This window comes from Manihot esculenta, chromosome 15 (genome assembly GCF_001659605.2).
Source record: "Manihot esculenta cultivar AM560-2 chromosome 15, M.esculenta_v8, whole genome shotgun sequence".
Lineage (NCBI taxonomy): Eukaryota > Viridiplantae > Streptophyta > Magnoliopsida > Malpighiales > Euphorbiaceae > Manihot > Manihot esculenta.
The window spans coordinates 23,469,434-23,477,772 of record NC_035175.2 but is presented as its reverse complement, the minus strand read 5'-3'; the positions used below and the strand labels follow the sequence as shown (position 1 = coordinate 23,477,772).

At 31.0% G+C, this 8,339-nt stretch overlaps 2 long non-coding RNA genes across 2 annotated transcripts; one reads left to right on the top strand and one right to left on the bottom strand.

The window, feature by feature from the left end:
• Nucleotides 1-408: 408 nt before the first annotated feature.
• On the bottom strand, nucleotides 409-1,639 carry LOC110600698. Its single transcript, XR_002485714.2, has 3 exons — nucleotides 1,195-1,639; nucleotides 1,004-1,096; nucleotides 409-539 (listed from the first exon to the last, which is right to left on the bottom strand). It is a non-coding gene; the product is annotated as an uncharacterized LOC110600698 (long non-coding RNA).
• A 5,674-nt stretch (nucleotides 1,640-7,313) lies between these two features.
• Nucleotides 7,314-8,043, top strand: LOC110602373. The gene is made up of 2 exons (XR_002485966.2): nucleotides 7,314-7,635; nucleotides 7,844-8,043. It is a non-coding gene; the product is annotated as an uncharacterized LOC110602373 (long non-coding RNA).
• Nucleotides 8,044-8,339: the final 296 nt, after the last annotated feature.

Below are 8,339 nucleotides of genomic sequence, written 5' to 3'. Positions count from 1 at the left end.
TTGCATAGTGGGTTCTGGTGGATTTTGGACCTGGGTTTTCTACGAGGACTCGACCGCGGCCTGAATGTCAGAGATCTCGTGTTCATCAAAATAATATTGCACAATTTCAAGAATTCAATTTGGTGATGAAAATTAGCAATAAAATATATGTTTCTACTGTATTTCAAGTGATACGGAGATGGAAATGAGCCTTAAAACTTCCCGGCAATTGGGAGTGAAATTTTCACAATAATTATGGAAAGAGACAATCACAGTAAAGGGACAATCGCAGTTGCTTTTAGTTATAATTGATAAACGGTATTATGCTCATAAAACTATATGTACGAGTCTCGTTTCTCTCTCTCTCTTTCTATATATACATAGACCAACAAGAAAATTTTCTGCAAAATCATTACATTTTTAAATGAGCAAAATTTACCTTTTCTTGTTGGTTCTGCCCCGAGATCTTCATAGAAGATCATTTAGTGTTACTTTCAATATCTCCTCATATTCACTTTGATAAGCATTGTGAATACCAGGAATGCAGGTTTGATAAATTTCTGCAAAGAAAAAGAACAAATAGTTGATTGAATCAATAACTGCATGATAACAAAAAATTTGATTAGGAAAAAATAGTTGATTCCAAAACCTGATCAAGATAACAAACAGATGAAGGGGAAACAATATTGCTAGAATTGTGGTTATCAACAACTAAACGAAGACCTAATATCACTAGCTCAAAGCTCAAACTCTAAGTCATGGGAACCAAACGTCCTGATTCCAGGTTCCATATAGGCATATAAACTCTCTTTATTTAATGGCAAGATCACAAAGCACTCTATGCATAGAAAATCTTATAAGTTAATATTCAATCAGTCCACAGAAACAGATAAGTCTTGAAAGATCCAACGATGACCGAAAAAAAAAAAGAAAAAGAAAAAGAAAACATGTGAATTCAGAATAAAATTCCAATAAAGGACAATAATATGTCCCAGAAGAATGGATAATGAATGAGAAAGAAAACCTTATCACCAAGAGATTTAGCAGTGGGCAACCTCATTTCCCAAAGCAAGCGATTCCTATCCTCGTGCACCCTTTTGTAACAGTTCTCCCTCAACTGTACTTCACCATTCCAAACTCAATTAAACCAAGATGTCCAAGCTGAATGCATGATAAAATTTTGAAACAAGAAAAAAGTTGTAAACTTAAACAAACCTTGTCTTTCCAAAGTGGTTAAGTATTAAAATGCGATTGGATTTTCAGAGACGGCCGCTTTAGGGTTGGGGTCAAAAGCGCACAATCCTTCATCGAAAGCTTTCTCCACATGAATCGAAAGAACAAGAAAAACCCAAAAATATACAAGCACCCAATTAAGATGGACACTTCCTGGAATGTGAACTTTGGAGCAAGAAATTGAGAGGATGCGGCTGAGGATGGCGATTGAGCTTTGGGAGACGGGTCTGAACAGGAAAGAGGTTTCGGGACTGGGGTTTGAAGAAGAGCAGATACGAGATTAGGGGTTTGCAAGATGGGTGATACGCAAAAAGGGTTTTCTCAGTATTGAGCATATAAGGGAAGAGGGTTTGGGAGATGGGTCTGAACGGGAAAAGTGATTGAGGTCTTGGATGTGGATTGTCATGGGATAGTGGGTCTTGTTTAATTCGTAAATGAATAACTTAGCGACAACATAGAAATTCGACGCTATTTAGCGACCATACAAAAATTGGTTACTGATTAAGTTTTAGATAAATTTGCTTTCGAAAAACCCAAAAATATACAAGCACCCAATTAAGATGGACACTTCCTGGAATGTGAACTTTGGAGCAAGAAATTGAGAGGATGCTTCTGAGGATGGCGATTGAGCTTTGGGAGACGGGTCTGAACAGGAAAGAGGTTTCGGGACTGGGGTTTGAAGAAGAGCAGATACGAGATTAGGGGTTTGCAAGATGGGTGATACGCAAAAAGGGTTTTCTCAGTATTGAGCATATAAGGGAAGAGGGTTTGGGAGATGGGTCTGAACGGGAAAAGTGATTGAGGTCTTGGATGTGGATTGTCATGGGATAGTGGGTCTTGTTTAATTCGTAAATGAATAACTTAGCGACAACATAGAAATTCGACGCTATTTAGCGACCATACAAAAATTGGTTACTGATTAAGTTTTAGATAAATTTGTTCGCTAGTTGTAAAATAGTTATTAATTGATCGCTGTTTAGCGATTAAACTATTTTAATATCTAAAATTTATAGCTATTTTATTTTTTCTATTGTGTTTAATTCTGCCATGTGAATCGTTAAGTCGGTCGACTAGCCATGTTGGATGTGCCCCAAAAACCTGTAAGTCCGGGGTCGTCCTGGTTTTACACAAAGCTAGTTGTGCATGGCTCCAACTTTGGGAAGAATATAGCTCGTAAGTGCCCAAATCTTTTAAAATTGGTCGTGCATGGTTTCGACAATGGGAGAAGACAGCTGGTTGGTAAGTGGCTAAACCTTTTAAAAATATATATATATAGAAAAATATAGATTACAATTATGCCATTAGCATAAATTGCCGAGCATATATGCTTAATAAGTTTACTCAAATTGCCATCGCGTGTGTACTGTTTTAAAAGCTCTGGTTTTATTATATGTTAGAATCTCATTTTATTTTACTTGTCTTTTTGACAAGTGGATAGAGCTTTTGTTTTTTAAAATTTTCAATGTTGCAATTGATTTATGATTTATGCAGGCACCCATACTTAAGCTATATATTTTATCCATACAAAATTGTTATAGTTTAAATTTATTCAAGTTATTTTGATTTATCATGAATAAACGAGAATACAAATTTATGTTTGGGCTTTATTAGAAATTAAAACTAAATTGTTCAGTCCAAATTCTAAATTTAATTAAATGGTAATTATACAAAAAAAATTTATTGGATGGAATTATTTAATTGAACATAGTAATATAGAAATGTGCTCTATATAAGTAACATGACAATTCTACGAAAGCCCATTTAAAAAAAAAAAAAAAAAAAAAAAAAAAAAAAAAAAAAAAAAAAAAAAAACTACGAAAGCCATCACCAACTGTACATTAAATTAATTTTTTATTCAAAAATCACAATTATGGACCTCAATGTTCACAGGTTACCTATCTAATAATATTGCATGGTTTAGTTTATAAATAAAAAGGGAAAATTACTTCTTAGTCCCTGAGATTTAACGTAATTAACACTTCTGTCCCTCTATTTTGGCGACCCAACACTTAAGTCCCTCACTTTCTCTTCCGTCCAAATTCGCAGTCCTTCCGTCCATTTAAACCGTTTGGTCAAAGAGTCAAAAGTGAGAGGTGATAATTTTTTCCAGAAATACCCTTCTCTTAATGTGAAATTCCTTTTTTTTTTTTTCTCTTTCATGCTTTCTCTCTCCAGTTGCAGAAGAAGAAGAAGAAGAAGAAGAAGAAGAAGAAGAAGAAGAAGAAGAAGAAGAAGAAGAAGAAGAAGAAGAAAGAAGAAGAAGAAGAAGAAGAAGAAGAAGAAGAAGAAGAAGAAGAAGAAGAAAGAAGAAGAAGAAGAAGCTGCTGCAGAAAGAGTAGGAAGAAGAAGAAGAAGAAGAAAGAAGAAGAAAGAAGAAGAAAGAAGAAGAAGAAGAAGAAAGAAGAAGAAGAAGAAGAAGAAGAAGAAGAAGAAGAAGAAAGAAGAAGAAGAAGAAGAAGAAGAAGAAGAAGAAGAAAGAAGAAGAAGAAGAAGCTGCTGCAGAAAGAGTAGGAAGAAGAAGAAGAAGAAGAAAGAAGAAGAAAGAAGAAGAAAGAAGAAGAAAGAAGAAGAAAGAAGAAGAAAGAAGAAGAAGAAGAAGAAAGAAGAAGAAGAAGAAGAAGAAGTTGTAGAAAGGGGAAGAAGAAGAAGAAGAAGAAGAAGAAGAAGAAGAAGAAGAAGAGGGTTAATTTTGTCAATTCACGTGTTCCAAACGGCTATTTTGGACGGAAGGACTACGAAGTTGGACAAAAAAGAAAGTGAGGGACTTAAGTGTTGGATCGCCAAAATAGAGGGACAGAAGTGTTAATTACGTTAAACCTCAGGGACTACAAAGTAATTTTCCCAAATAAAAATAAAATTATTTGCCTTTAAGGAGATACAATCTTGACACTTTAGTTCTAATTAATTAAAAAAAAGAAAATTAAATTAATTGGGGGCATCTAAATTTATTATAAACTTTATCATTATTGTCATTTTAATTTTTATAATAGAGTATTGCTCTTGATGTTATATCTTGCTGATGATGCTGTAGAGATTACTTTTCGCTAAAACTAAATGTGCATAAGATAAACTATATATACACTATCATAATAACACATTACTTTCATGAATATAAACGCCATGAAAATTAGTTGGCATACCTTGTTTTTTAAAAAAACACACATTATTTGTTCATAAAATTTATTGCATTTACAATATGTATTGTCTTGATGGACATGTTATCAAAGATTTATCTTGCATGTAAATCTCAATAATAAAAAAGTATCAAAATATATTTATTACAAGAAGGATAAGAACTACAACTACAGTAGACACCGGCTTCGAAAATGGATCCCTAGTGCTAAGAAGTCGAGTTGTGAGTTAAAAACATAAGAACTATAACTACAGTAGGCACCGACTTCGGAAATAGATCAATTGTGCTAAAAAGCCGAGTTGTGAGTTAAAAGCAAAAACACTACAACTACGCCAGGCACCAACTTTGAAAATTGACCTCTGATGCTAAGAAGTCAAGTTGTAAGTTAACAATAGAAGAACTAGAATCACAACAGGCACTGGTCTCAAAAATAGAACTTTGATACCAAGAAGCTGAGTTGTGAGGCTAAAGCAAAAGAACTACAACCATGTAGGTATCAGTATCGAAAATTGATCCTTAGTGCTAAGAAGTTGAGATGTAAATTAAAAACAAAAGAACTACAATTACGGCAGGCCTCGAATGACCCTTGGTGTTAAAAGCCGAGTTGCAAGTTAAAAGTAGAACTACAATTACGACATCGACCTCGAAAATCGACCTCTGATGTCAAAAGGTCGAGTTATGAGTTAAAAGTATAAAAATTATAATCATAAAAGGCGCCAACCTCAAAAATAGACCTCTAATACTCCAAAATCCAAGTTGAAAGTTAGCACCAACTTCCAAGTGAAGAAAGAATGCAAAAACCTACAATTTTAGTTAGACACTGGTCTCAAAAATAGACCTCTGGCGTCTAAAAACTAAGTTGTAAGTTAGCACTAATCCCCAAACAAAGAAAGAGCATCAAAGACTTCAATCACCATTTCAAGCTTAAGCAATTCCTAAGAGGTAAGAAAATACTCAAGACAAAATCTTTATGTTAAAAGAAAAAAAGAAGTGAAGAAAAAAAAGGGATACAGTTACTTTAAGATATAATGTATAAGATTTTATGCTTGAAGCAAGGGGTATCTTAGAAACCCCTTAAAGAGCAAAATTAAATAAATTAAAGTCAAGTTTTCTATAAAAAAAAAAAAAAGAAAGAGAAAGAGACCAAGGGAAGGATTAAAAAATTAAATGGAAGATATATAAGTATAAAAGAACTCAAGGAAAGGGCTTAAAATTAAAAAAAAGACCTAAGGTCTAAAAGAGACTAAGGAAGACTTCAAAATAGAAGGTATCAAAAAAGAAGATACAACAAATAGAAGGCCTCAAAGTGGAAGATGTAAAAAGGAAGACATTAAAATAGAAGACATAAAAAGGAAGATCTCGAAATAGAAAGTCCCAAAAAAGAAGATCTCAGAGTGGATGATTTAAAAAGAAAGACCGCAAAGTGTAAGTTCTAAGAAAAAGAACTTCAAAAAAGAAGATCTCAAAATAGAAGGTCTTAAAAAAAAGATCTCGAAGTGGAAAGTTTATAAAAAGAAGACCTTAAAAAAGAAGAATTAAAATTGAAGTTAGTGCATCATGTCAAATAAGATTTAGAATTTTCAAAGAAGCTAAAGGCTTTAAATTTAAGATAAAATCTTGACATCTTAAAATTTTTAAAAGTTCATGATTTAGAAACTCACTTAAAAAATCTTACAAAATTTAAAATTTTTATTTTTGTTTTGCAAAGATAAAATCTAACAAGAAAAATATACATTTATCTTCACTATATCATACAAACAGTATTAAAGTTGCCATATTAATCATGACCAATTTAATATTATATTTTACAAAGTAATTCAGTAAGAATTTTTTTTTTTGCTTTATATAAATATAGTAAATACATTTTCTAGTTTAATTTATTTATAATCATTTAACTTGATCGCTTTATATAAATTTAGTGCATATACTTCCTAATTTAATTTATTTATAGTCATCTAACTTGATCGAAAGGCTAACAACCCTAACACTCTCATCCTCCTCGTCATCTTCTTCTTCAAACCCAACTACCATCATTAATATATATATAAAAAAAAAAATTATTCATGTAACTTTTTAATCTCTTTTAACGCCCTTCGCTAATGCTGATCGCAGCATACAATAATTAAAAATAATTTTAATAAAGTAAGTTACAAGATGTTATTTAAAAAAAACACTAAACTATAAATTTTCTTCTAATTTCTCTTAAATTTATAATAATTAAGTGTTCAAACAATTCTGAAAAAAATAAATAAAAAGAAAGAAAAAAAAAAACCCTTCTAATGCTTAATTTACTAGATATTGGACAATTTAAAAAAAAAAAAAAGATATCGGACAAACTTCTTTTTCTTTTTTTCTTTTTTTCTTTTAAGTCTTTGTCAATGATTTTTTTTTTAGATCTTTGTCAATATGCTATCAAACTAATAAGCAAATAAGTCAATTTTAGGGTCTCACTTGGACATGGTATTATATGGACTATTTTTTTTTTAACCAATATAGACTATTTGGTATTGGATACAGCAAACTTTCTCTATCCCATCTTTTTCATATATTAATTTAATATATTTTAAATAAAAAATTTACTATTTAATTTTTATAATATAAAAAATTCACTTTTAATTTAAAAAATATATTAAAATCTATTTAAAGTTTTAAAAATTATTAATTAATCTTTATATTAATTTTAATAATTAAATATTTTATTATTTAAATCCTATAATTTAAAAAATTTATTAGTTAATTTTTTAATTTTATAAAAAATCTACTAATTAATATTTTTATATCGATAATATTTTAACTTTTTATAATATTTAATAATTAAAATTAATAGAATGATTAATTGTTAAATTTTTTAATATTTTAATATATTTTAGTATATTTTTTAAAATTAAAAAACTAATTTTTCTTATAAAACAGCTGTTTTAAATAAGTAACCCTTAGGGTTATGTATATCTTCATTTGTGTACTGTGAGGAAAGTAAAGGGGTTTGGGTCTCAACTTTCATAAATGATCTTTTTCTCTTTTTTCCTGACATAGAGAAAAAGAATGCACAAAAAAACCTTGAACTTTCTGCCTTCCTTTCAACGCCAGACCCCAACAGAAATCATCATGTCTTCTCCCTCATCTTCTCATCTTCTCCATCGCCATCATTATACTCGCACCTTCCCTTCTCTCACCAACTCCATAACCCACAAACCCTCATCATTAATTCCCCCAAGAAAAACCAGCAGAAGAAAAAGAAGAAGAAAGAAAAAAGAAATCTCAGAAGAAACAGCAGCAATTCTTCCCTTTGTGTGAGATCTCTCTATCTCTATCTTTCTCTGTTTCTCTTGGTTTTCAGTGAAGGAAGCTACCTAGTTCGCCTTCTTTCCTTTGGGGAATCAAGCATATTGGTCCGATATATAACTTCGTTTTCTTCTATAAGCTAATTACTTAGATCTTGTTCTTCAATCATGATGATTGGGTTTGATGTTATTTTTCTACTTGTGGTTTATATATTAGCTAGGTTTTTGATGATGAGAAGCTCGACGCCCATGGTGTATCTGTTATCTTCTTGTCTTTCTTGTTCTTGAAACCAGGACTCTTTGTGCTTGTGTAAAAGACAATAGATCTTGAATCTTTTAAGTGTGAAATGAATTATCAACCATGGGTTGACTCTCTTTTTTCTTTTCTGAATATTAATTATATGGTTTTCTCAAGCAGATCTAAAGGATTCATCTTCTTCAACCTAGCTAGCTAGGGTTTACAGTTTCTTTGCGTTTTTATCTTTTGATTTTTCATTTTGTATAGCCATGCAAACTTGGGTTAATTAACATATATGGTGTGTCTATGCATCTTTAATTAGTAAATTTGAGTTTCTTTTTCAAATTTATTTGATTAATTTCTTTAGAAAATGAAAGCTTAATTATTTCCATAGATAAAGTAGATTAGTTATGAATTTGGAAGGATAATTTATTCTTGCAATATTATTTACTTGCTTGTATTCATTGGATGATTC